Source organism: Castanea sativa, chromosome 12, assembly GCF_040712315.1.
Source record: "Castanea sativa cultivar Marrone di Chiusa Pesio chromosome 12, ASM4071231v1".
Classification (NCBI taxonomy): domain Eukaryota; kingdom Viridiplantae; phylum Streptophyta; class Magnoliopsida; order Fagales; family Fagaceae; genus Castanea; species Castanea sativa.
Window position 1 is genome coordinate 27219897 of NC_134024.1, and position 12887 is coordinate 27232783.

The 12887-nt window shown below is 34.5% G+C and overlaps 1 pseudogene; it reads left to right on the plus strand.

Annotated features, from left to right (window-relative positions):
• Positions 1 to 5912: 5912 nt before the first annotated feature.
• On the plus strand, positions 5913 to 12244 carry LOC142618922 (chalcone synthase 2-like; annotated as a pseudogene).
• Positions 12245 to 12887: the final 643 nt, after the last annotated feature.

Consider the following 12887-nt stretch of genomic DNA (forward strand, 5'->3'; position numbering starts at 1 on the left):
GACTCAATGCTGTGGCCCCTTCAATTGTGACTCAATTTGTGAAGCTTTGTGCAATGGCAGGCCCTTCATCCTTGACTGGGTTTGTGACTGGGTTTGTGCAATGTGCAATGCTCTATCTATGATTATGCCCCAAGCTGAGAGTGAGACTGGCTGACCCATGCCCATTGTTTTTAACTCTTTCAAGGTATTTGCAGTTGCTTTTGTTTGATTTTTTTATTTTACTTTTTATTGCTTTCTTTTTTATATTCTTTATTATTATAATAATCAATATATTATAAACAGTATATACACATGTTTTCAACAAAGATGTTTAACTTTTATATTATTGTATTTCATAGTTGATTAAAGATATTAAATAGTTTTTTCAATCTTGTCTCATGATTATTTAATTTTAATTAAATATATTTTTATTTATAGCACATATTAAGTTATGAAGCATTGTACATTACTATTTTACATTTCATACACACACACACACAAATAATTTATATATGGCCCCTCAAAAGATATACTCTTGGCTCCGTCACTGTATATACCTACATATATACAACAATCCCCCACTAGGTTGTAATAATATATGTCTTACTTGATTGATATTCAATCATGCATAATGGAAGGTGTTTTTCAACTTAAACCTCCCTTTAATGTAATTGCTCAAGAAATCAATAGAGTTAATGGTGGCTTGGTGCTTAAACCAAAACTCTTATGTGTTGAAATCGAAAACAACACACACATGAGAAAATCCACAACACATTTAGAAATCCATATTGTTAGCATTATTATGGCCTTGTGCTCTTCCCAGTTTAGTGAACATGTACAAGAAAAAACCATTTTACTCTTGCTAGAAGCGACACCACTCCTATGTTCACAAAAATGAAGTTCCTTCTTATGTCCTTGTTACACAGACATTTATGATTTATGAACTTCATTAAAAGTTCAAAACTCATCCTCTATTTTCATCATAACAGTCTACACTAATCCATTCTGAATGAAACACAAATTTAGTGTTCTTACTAACCAGGTATCAATAGCTTGTTGTTACCCTTTAAACCTCTTGGATTAAATCAATTCGAGGTTGGGTTCCCACTATTGGTGATTCTCTTAAAAGAAGGGTTTTAATCTCATTCCAATGGATGTTTTCCTTACCAAGTTTCGAGACACACTTCGGTGAAGGACCTATTTTGAATTTACGTAGGCAATGGACTAGTCCAACCACACTTGACTTGCCTTAAGTATTCTTGTCTCATACTTTTAAGTCTAAGTTCACTTTGTATATAACTCATGTATACCATACGCATTGTGGTTTCACAATTACAATACAAGGAATGGCTTACTATTGTCGTGGCCACGACACTTTATCAAAACCTTAACAATTTTCCTTCATTGCCCGTTACCATTATAATCAATACTTTCAATTTAATTCTATAGTAGAGTAAGAAATACACCTTATTTCTTTAATGCTTACACATAGCACCTCCCCCCCCCCCCCCCCATGTAGTGATTATTTAACTAGACATAGATATTATCACTCACATCAATAATAGAATTTACTTTGAATATTTTATATAATAGATATTCATCACAATTAATTACTTTCTAGTGATCAACTTTAAGTTTTAGAAACTTTACAAGTCTACATACTGTGAAGACAATGTCTACTTTTGTTCCATACGTAATACGCAACATATACTTAATTCACTAGCAAACTCGAGCTATGCAACATTTAATTATTTAAGGAAGTACAAACCCACAGGTCTTTCAAGCAAACTTCCTTTCTAAGATCACTATTTAAGAAAGTCACTTCACATCTATATGATGCATACTCAAATTATATGTGGAGACACAATCCAATATTTCATTATTGATCCTTGAATATTCAATTAATGAACTCACTTGTGCTCTCTTTATTTCACAAAGAGATACTTTCAAAATAGGATCACCACATGTGCTTGATTAAACTTGAGACATCTACCACACATGACAGAATTTAATCACAATGAATTTAACATCCCTAGATGTTAATTTTCAATACCTTTAACAAGCACATCTTTGATGCACATTAGCATCCTTATGAGTTCATGACTCTTTTGAGGGCTATATCCCCACACTTCTTAGATATCATAATTCCACAATTTGAGTTTCTAAACCCCCCACATTTGGGTTTTCAACCATTCCAAAATTCACACATATATATATATACACACATTGTAATTACATACATCAAAATGTAATAATCAAACATAATGAATTTCGTTAAAATTATATGAATGATTTTAAAAAAATATCAAACTAATAACACAAATATTTATTAGTGCATAGATATCAAAATCTATCTTTTCCCTTTTGTTTCAAACCTTTTACAACTAACTTTAGGCCAAAAGATTTTATATCTTGTTCTAGTACCCCACTCTCAACCAATTGGTTTTGAAACTAGAGGTAGATCCATTAAAACCCAATTATTATTAAATATTATTGAGTCTATCTCAACCTTAATAGCTTTTACATCAGAAAGCTACATATTTTAAAGGCACAAAGCTTTCTCAAAGTTTAGGATCACTTCTCTCAAAGAATACTATAGGCAATTGTTTAGGACTACACTTTAATTACCTTCAACAATGTAAATAAATGTTTCTCATGAAATAAAATTTGGATCAAAATCCTTTTATTTCTTACACTTTGACTCCACCTATTCACTTGGTGAACCACATTTAAATCTTTAATACCACTTAATGTGATATTTAACATTGGAGTCATTTATTTGTGTTTAAGTAGATATCGGGGTATCCTTTAAATCATCTTTGAATTTAAACTCAATAAATTCAATCTCTTTTTTATTTCACTCTTATATTAGACATGAAGTCAAATAAATTATATACCCACAAATTTACACAAAACCTACATATACACTTTATATAGCTCTTTGACTAATTAGTCCTCTTTGGTATATCATTTTACAAAGGTTAAACACCCTCACATTTTAAAATGATAAGTATTTGGTTACTTTCTCATTTCATAACACATGAAATACCTTTGAGATGGAACGCTATAATGCACATAGCATATACTAAGCAAAGCTTTTTCCCATTGATCAAATAGGAATTTAGCTGATTGCACTCAAAATTATGGCATCCACCATATCAACTAGAGTTCTCTTCTCTTTTCTTTTTAACCAAAACATTTTATTAGGGTGTATAAAGGACTGCATTTTGGTATATTATGACATGTTCCTCACAAAGAAGAATATCCATTTAGAAATGTTCACCATCTCTAGTTAATATACACCATTCAACTTAAATTATGCTTATATAAAATTATACCATGCTTTGATATAAACTTCAAGAATTTAAAATTTAAATGTTCAAGTCTAGCATGCCACAAATAAAAGAATTAACAATATAAGCACAACCAGAAACATCTTAATTAATAACACTCAATTTGAACATGTCATTAGTAGCATATCCATTGCCTAATAATATCCCATTCCCGGACAAGACTATTCTTAAATAATAAATTGGTTTTTCTTGATATCAAGTACGTGAAAAACATTGATCACGAGAACTTCTTGCCAAAACTCAATTTTACTCTAACAATGCACTTTCCATGAACCTTTGTCTTACTGTGGATGCCCACAAGCACCTCTAGTTTTATGGAAGACTCCTCATAAGTCTTAAAATATGTCTTGTAGTTGCACACATGCAACATTGCACCCAAGCCAAACCACCAATTGGAAGGATTTGTAATTATAGCCATATGAGTTACAATGATTATATTATTAAATATGTCACTCACTATAGCACTAATGTCCTCAATGAAAATTGTTTCATCGGCAGTTTCATCGTCATCCTTCTTATTCTTTTAAGAACTTACATTCTCAAATATAATGATCTTTCTTCCCACGAAGGACACATGACGTATTCTACTTGTCATCATTGGAATTCTTGGAGTTGTTCTTTTAAAACCACCCACACTCTTATTCACATTCAAGTGCTAATTGGTCTTACTAGAACTTCCACTTTGAACATTGTTCACAATCACTTTTGAATTAATCTAAAGTAAAATCTTCTGACATGTTATTTAATGTTTTCACATAATTTAGAAAATCACTTAGAAAAATATTCAAATACTCTATCATGTTAAGAGTTTAAATTCCCATTCTTTATATTTTCTACTTCCCTTTACAACATTTAAGCATATCAAAAGTTCATTCTTATTTCTCAATTCATATAAATTCGCAACACATGCAAATATTCTAACAAAGAAACTTATTAATTAGTTTGAAATTCAAATTGCCCATGAACAAGGAATCTGTACCTTTAATGTTCAAACTATGAACATGGTTTTTAATGCATCCATAATATGAAAGAATCATCACCTTGTGTTGCCAAAATTGAAACTTTGTTTCTTTAAGCCTTGTTCCATTAAATCTTCATTATGATCGATTCATCATTTGAAGACCTCTTCAAATCCAAGCCAATTGCTCTTTCCACCGAGTAAAATTGGTTTAATCAAAGCGATCCAATTTCATCAAATCATGGTTCAACATCTTAAAAGTTGTACCATCATTCACTCCTTGTCTTGTAGCAAATATTGTCTAATAAAAGAATAAAATGAACACATCAAGTAAATAGAAATTAGTGATTGACTTGGAGGCACAATTGAATGTTATCTTTAGACAATATTTGTCTCCATATGCAAGTTGCTAAAGGGTTTCTACAAACTTGTCCCCAGGATACAACCAAGTTTATTGCGTTCTACAAATAGCAATTTTGGAGAATACCCACAAGATTTCTTGTGTTTCTTAGAAACTAACTTTTTGGAAGAGAAAAAGTAGTTATCAAGTGAATATAAGCCACTATTTATACTCAAATGATTATAACCCTTAAATTGGTACTTCTTTAATTTAATAGGTACCTTTTGGTCAAAAGGCACTTTTGATATATATATCAAATATGAAAGGTTATGTCCTTTCAATAGACACATTTTCATATATATATATATATATATATATATATATATATATATATATATATATATATGGAACTTGAACTTGAATTTTCACAAAAAAAAAAATTCCAATACTCAAATTTTCCACTTTATTCATTTTACAAATGAATACTCTCCAACCTTATATCATTATTACAATCTATCCTTGTATATACCTACACACACACACACACACACACACACACACAACATCCCTTTGCAACTAGCCCACGATCTCAGCTTTTAGCAAACATATCTGATGGGGTATGATAAAATATAACTCCAGCATTATCCATGGAGGTCGTCCAGGACAAGAGCAGGAAAGCAAATGTTGTAAGAACCTCGTCCATAAAAAGCTCGTCCATGCAGGAGGATGCTTTGACGAGGTTCACATGGTTAAGTTTTACAAAACTTCACTGTCTTGTCTAAGGGAGCCATCAACCTCGTCCTGAATAAGGTCGTCCATAGGGGAACGACCTTCCTGGGAAGCAAGGTATGCTCGACAAGAGGACCCCTAGACAAGCCTTTGGCACTTAGGAAAATTCTTGAGTGTGTACTACAACTCCTTATTACACGCATAACTTCCAATGACCGTTATGTGAGAAAAACGTAACTCCTAAGCAGTTGTGGAAGTTATCCCTGAACCCTCACACCTCAAATCCAGGGAAGGTTACGAGTTTGATAATTGTCTTTAGGACACTATATAAACACTCGTTCAGACCAAACAAAGGTACGTTTTACATTTCCTAAAAATTTGGAACTCCAAAATTATAGAGAGAAAACTAACTTTGCCATCAGAGGGTTCTTGGCTGGCAACCCCGGTCACCTTTGATCGCTTTTCTTTCTTTTTCAGACCATCAAGACAGCAAGTAGTCCTTTCAAGTCCGAAACATCCAGCCTACTGATTTTCTTCACATCATCAATATCTAATGGCGTTAGTTGAAAATCTCAAAGAAGCACAGAGGACAAAGGATCCAGCCACAATATTGGCCATTGCCACAGCGAATTCGGAAAATGTTGTCTACCAAAAAGACTATCTAGATTTCTACTTCTGCGTGACAAAGAGCGAGCACAAGACAAGTCTAAAAGAAAAGCTCAAGCACATATGTAAGCATTCATAGACCTTTTTTTTTGGTAATATCTAAACACATTTTATAAAGGGTAATGATTCTCTTATACAACTTATTTCAAATCTTACGTATATATTCATTTTTCACATTTTAAATATGAACATCACATTATTGTGTTTAAAAATGTGTACATTAACATATGTAACTAAGAATATTGAATGTAAAAATGTGAAAATGTGAAAAAGGTGTGTGAAAGAGTATAAACTGTTTTGTAAAGCGCGCATGAGAGTTTACTTTGTACTACCATAAAAATAACCACATTGCTAAAGATACTATAAATATAAATTTTATTGTATGAGTATTAAAAAATAAAAATTACTTGAGTAATTAGTGACATGTCAATTTATAATAAAATTTGTAGGATTTCTAACATTAGTATAAAAATTATAAACGACTCAAGTCAGTGTTGCATGACATTCCCAATGTATTAGTGAAGTAATTTGCCTTTTTATGTTACATTTTCACTAACAAGTGAGAATTCAGCAATAAGGAAACGTCATTCTACCTTACTGAGGATATTCTAAAGGCAAATCCAAAGATTTGTACTTATAATGCCCCATCTCTTGATGCAAGCCAAGATATGGTGGTTCCTGGGGTACCATAGCTTGGCAAAGAAACAGCATTGAAAGCTATCAAAGAATAAGGCCAACCCATCTCAAAGATCACCCACCTTGTATTCTCTACATCAATTGGTGTGGATGTGCTTGGTGCTGATTTTCAACTCACCAAGCTCCTTGGACTTAAGTACTTAACCCAAACATAAACAAGTTCATGATCTATCAACAAGGCTGTTATGCAGGAGGGACTTGTTTTCGTCTTGCTAAGATCTTGCAGAGAACAATGCAGATGCACGAGTTCTCGTGGTGTGCGCTAAGATCATAGCCATGTTTTTTCATGGACCTTCTGAAACCCATCTTGAAATTTTGGTGGGACAAACAATTTTTGGAGATGGAGCTGCAGCTGTAATTGTTGGTGCTAGTCCTGATACCACAATTGAGTGGCCATTGTTTGAACTAGCGTGGACTGGGCAGTCGCTTGTACCTAATTCAGAGGCTAGAGTTGTTGGACATTTACGTGAAATGGGGCTTACATATTATTTATCTAAAAATTTACCAATGTGGATTGGCAAGAACATTGAGAATTGCATGGTTGATGCATTTAGCTCCACTGGTATAAGTGATTGGAACTCCTTGTTTTATATAGTTCATCCTGGTGGCCCGGCTGTTCTTGACAGGATCCAAGAAAGTCTTGGTCTAGAAGAGGGAAAACTCAAAGCAACTCGACATGTGCTAAGTGAGTATGGGGACATGGCTAGTCCATGTGTGCTATTTGTTCTTGACTAAATGAGGAAGAAGTCAATGCTTAAAGGAAATACTATTAGAATTAATTTGTAATTTTAATAAAGAAATTTCTAGATAATGGCTGTTAGTATTCCAAAGTGATAAATTGTTTGTGTTCCTAAGGATTAGTTATTTGTATCTGGAAGTCTAGAAGTCTCTTTTCTAGTATAAATATGTGCTATTGTACTGCTTTATGTAGAGCAGAAAAAAGCTGTCTAGTATTGTGCTGGAGCATCAGCTCTGCATAATAATAATTCCTTGTAATCCATTGCACTCCATCAATAAAAATTCCGCATATGCCAACAAATTTTGGTATCAGAGCCAGCCTATACAACATATACAGTCTATACAGCACCTCATTTTTCTTTCTTCACCCACCTTTAAACATCTTTTTAGTAAATCTCCATGGATGCCAAATCTAGAGATGTCTTGTTTTCCTATTCAACAAACCAGGTTCCTATTTTCAATGGAGAACACTGACTACTGGAGCTCTCAATTGATGACCATTTTCATTTCCCAAGATCTGTGGGATTTGATTGAAGATAGTTTCCAAGACCCACCTGCAACTGGGAATTCTTCCTGGACTGATGCAAATCAAAAGGAGTACAAGGAGAAATTGAAGAAAAATGCTATTGCCTTGAGGATCATTCATCATGGGGTAAGCAAGTCTATCTACCCCAAAATTTTTGGTGTTAAAAAAGCAAAAGATGCATGGGAGATTTTGCAAAAGGAGTTTCAAGGCTCAAATAAAACCATCTCCGTTAAGCTTCAAAATTTGTGGAAAAACTTTGATAATTTGACAATGAAAGAAACTGAATCTGTCAAAGATTTCAATTCAAGAGTTGCTGAGATTGTTAATCAAATCAAGAGCTATGGAGATACTATTCAAGAGAAGAAACTTGTCGAGAAGATACTCTGAAGTTTGGCTTAAAAATTTGATCATGTAGTAGCAGCAATAGAAGAATCGAAAGATGTATCAGTTCTTACCATGTATGAATTGATGGAGTCTCTTGAAGCACATGAAGGAAGGAAGAGCAGATTTTCAAGCCAGCCTTCGGAGCAAGCATTTCAATCAAAGATGAATGTCTCTCATAATGAGTTTTCCAAAGAAGAACAAGGGAAAAGAGGAGGCAATTACCAAAAGAAGGGTCAGTAGGAAAAGGCCGAGGAAGGGCAGAATAGAGGACGAGGAAAAAATGGAGAAAAATACCAGCAAAAACCAGGTACCTCTAGTGGACAATGTTTTATTTGCAAGAAACCTGGTCATGAGTCAAGGAAATGTCGTTTCAAATGCACTAGATGCAAAATTCCCAATCACTCTAAAAGAGATTGGTGGTACCGAGACAAACAAGAGAAAAATTATGCGAATTTTGTAAAAGATAATCAAGAAGATCAATTATTTTATTCTTGCTTGAATGCTCAACTTGAAATGGTTTCTGGATAGTGGATGCAGCAGTCATATGACAATGAATTCCAAGTCCTTTGTGGAACTTAATCGTAGCTATACTTCTGTAGTAAAGCTTGGAGATGGGAAGCTAAAGAAAGTTGAAGGAAAAGGAACCATTGTTGTCCACACTGAAGAAGGTAACCAAAAATTTATTCATGATGTTCTTCTTGTTCCAAGCTTATCTCAAAACCTTCTTAGTGTTGGTCAGTTGCTTAGAAAAGGTTATTCTTTATACTTTGATGATGGTGTGTGCACTGTGTATGATAAGAAAAACAAATTGACAGTGACGAAGGTTGAAATGTCACAAAATAATCTTTTTCCTCTTAGCATGTCATTATATGAGAAAATTGCTTTGACAAGTGAGACTGTTGATGAGTCTCATCTTTGGTGTCTAAGATATGGCCATTTGAACTATCAAGGCCTTCAATTGCTGAAGCAAAGAAATATGGTAGTTAGTCTTTCTTCAATTCATAAAAATGACAACATTTGTGAAGGCTGTATATATGGCAAGATGCATCGTCTTCCATTTCCAAAGACAGCCTAGAGAGCTTGTGCTCCATTAGAGCTTGTGCATGCAGACATATGTGGGCCAACTAGAACTCCATCACTAAGCAACAAATGATATTTTCTTTTGTCTGTTGATGATTACACAAGGATGATAGGGATTTATTTTCTTTATCAAAAGTCAAAAGCATTCTCATTTTTTCTTCAGTTTAAAGCTCTTGTTGAAAGGCAAAGTGGTCATCAAATGATGACCTTGAGAACTGACCGTGGTGGGGAGTTTATCTATAAGCCATTTATGCAATATTGTAAAAAAAAATGGCATTCAAAGGCAACTCACAGTTCGAAGAACTCCTCAACAAAACGAAGTAGCTAAACGGAAGAATCGAACAATTGAAGAAATGGCTAGAAGCATGCTCAAGGGCAAGGGATTACCCAACATGCTATGGGCAGAAGCTGTCAACACAGCAGCATATATTCTCAATCGCTCTCCAACAAAAGCAGTTAGAGACAAGACTCCATTTGAAGCCCGGCATAAGTAGAAACCTATGGTGAATTAGTTTAAAGTCTTTGGCTGCATAGCATATGCTCATATTCCCTCACAAGAAAGAGAGAAGTTTGATGAAAAGGGGAAAAGTATATCTTCATTGGCTATAGTGATGAGTCTAAGGGATTTCTCCTTTTGAATCCCAAGACAAACAAGCTGGTGATTTCAAGAGATATTATTTTTATGAGTTGGCAGCATGGCAATGGGAGGAAAATGTCCAAGAAAGCAAAAACTTGGAAGTTCCTGTTTCTCTTGATTTTCAAGACAAGTCTAATTCACTTTCAAGCATGAATTCTGAAGAAGCCCCTAGAGCAACATCATCTCCAACTAGATCTTCAAGCACTGCCTTGCCAAATTCAGATTCTTATGATTTAGAAAACCCTCCAAGGAAGTTTTGCTCATTGTCAGATGTATATCAATCTTGTGAATTTGCATTGTTTGCTAGTGAGCCACACTTCTTTAAAGATGCTGCAAAGGAGAATGTGTGGGCAAAGCCATGGATGAAGAAATTGCTAGCATTGAGAAGAATCAGACATGGGAGCTAGTGGACCTGCCTAATGAAAGAGATGTGATTGGCTTAAAATGGATTTACAAAACTAAGTACAATGAAGATGGCTCAATTCAAAAGCATAAGGCACGTTTGGTCGCAAAAGGCTATTCACAACAGCGTGGAGTGGATTTCCATGAAACTTTTGCACCTGTTGCTCACATGGAACCTATTAGAATCTTCTTAGCTCTTGCTGCACAAATGGGGTTTTCAGTATTTCAGCTTCATGTTAAGTCAGCATTTTTAAATGGTGACTTAGAAGAAGAAGCATATGTAGAGCAACTGAAGGGATACATGAAGAAAGGCAAAGAAGACAAAGTCTATCGACTTCGAAAGGCATTGTATGGCCTAAAGCAAGCTCTAAGAGCTTGGAATAGCAAAATTGAAGGCCACTTTCGCCAAAATGGTTTTCAAAGGAGCATATGTGAGCCATCACTTTATGTCAAGTGTGAAGGTACCAGAGATTTTGTAGTATTTTAAAAAGGCCATGATGAAAGAATTTGAGATGACTGATTTGGGTTTGATGAAATACTTTCTTGGTTTTCAAGTGCGACAATCTACAGGTGAAGTTTTTATTTGCCAAGAAAAGTACGTTGAAGATTTGCTTAAAAAATTTCACATGGTAGTATGTAAACCAGTGTCCACACCTATGTCTTCTAATGAGATATTGCAACAAGAAGATGCAGCGGAAAAGGCAGATGCAAAGACATATTGAAGCCTTGTTGGTTCTTTGATTTATCTCACAAATACAATGCCAGATATTGTTCATTCAGTCAGCCTGATATCAAGGTTCATGAATCAGCCTAGCAAGCTGCATTATGCAACAACAAAAAGAATTTTCACTACCTGCAAGGCACCGAGAAGCTAGGCATTTTGTACAAAAAGGAGAATGACAACAATCTTGTTGGTTTCACTGACAATGATTAGGCTGGATTACTTGATGACAGAAAAAGCACGTTTGGCTACATTTTTTGCTTGGGATCAAATGTGATTGCTTGGAGTTCAAAGAAGCAAAAGACAGTTGCCTTATCTTCAGCAGAAGCTGAATGCATTGCAGCAACTGATGCAGCTTGTGAAGCTATTTGGCTAAGGAGATTACTTTCAGATTTGCAACAAAAAATTGAAGAACCTACTGTTATTTGCTGTGACAATATGTCAGCTATTGTAATGACTAAGAATCCTGTTTTTCATGCAAAGACAAAGCACATTGAGCTTAGGCACCATTTTATCCAGACTTGGTTGGTGAAAGAGAAATCCAACTGCAATTCATCAGTACCAATGATCTTCCAGCAGATGTTCTCACCAAAGCAGCTACAGTTGACAAAATGGAGTGGTTCAAGAAGCAATTAAAGATTACAAATTAAGAGGGGGTGTTAGAATTAATTTGTAATTATAATAAAGAAATTTCTAGATGATGGCTGTTAGTATTCCAAAGTGATAAACTGTTTGTGTTCCTAAGAATCAGTTATTTGTATCTAGAAATCTAAATGTCTCTTTTCTAGTATAAAAAAGTGCTATTGTACTGCTTTATGTAGAGCAGAAAAAAGCTGTCTAGTATTGTGCAAGAGCAATAGCTCTGCATAATAAAAATTCCTTGTAATCTATTGCACTCCATTAATAAAACTTCCGCATATGCCAACAAAGACCACAACTGGTAAAGGGTTGGATTGGGGGATTCTGTTTGGTCTCGGACCAGGTCTCACAGTGGAGACTGTTGTGTTGCGCAATGTCCCCATATTGACTACATAAATGTGTTAGTGCTTATGATTCCTAATGGCCATGTAATTAACGTTTTTGTGGGGTGGTTTTTTGCAAAATTATTCATTCCTTTTGTGGTAATATTTCCTCCTCTCATATGAATGATAACTCTTATTATGAATTAAATTTATAAGGCTTATTATTACATGAGAGATGGGAGTAATACCCCCTAATATCAACATGTGAATTGGATTTCACGTGCATGATCTTTATATGCAGAAAGATGTTACTTATTGGATGAATTAGATTGAAAGATGAAAGAGTTTTGCTATGGCTATTACCACTTTTCACTGCAATACCTTCACAAATTGACTCGTGGTATTCTAAATGGAAAGTGATGTGCTATTAGTTTTACACTTGATTCACTCATCATTCATTTATTCTTGCGTAATAATGAAAATAAAAAATCTCAGCCTCAATATGGCATTCGTTTGATAAACTAATAGATTGTTAATTTTTATGTTAGCCGCTCCTGCTAACATGTATGGAGTTCTTACCTGGGCCGTTATGTGAGTTTTGCCTTGCCTTGCTTCTCTCCCAGTTCTCTTGGGCTTCTTCCTACTATGAGATTTCCTTTAGGTCTCCTTATAGTTTTTCCCTTATGCAGCTCCTACACCATTTGGTCATGGCTAGA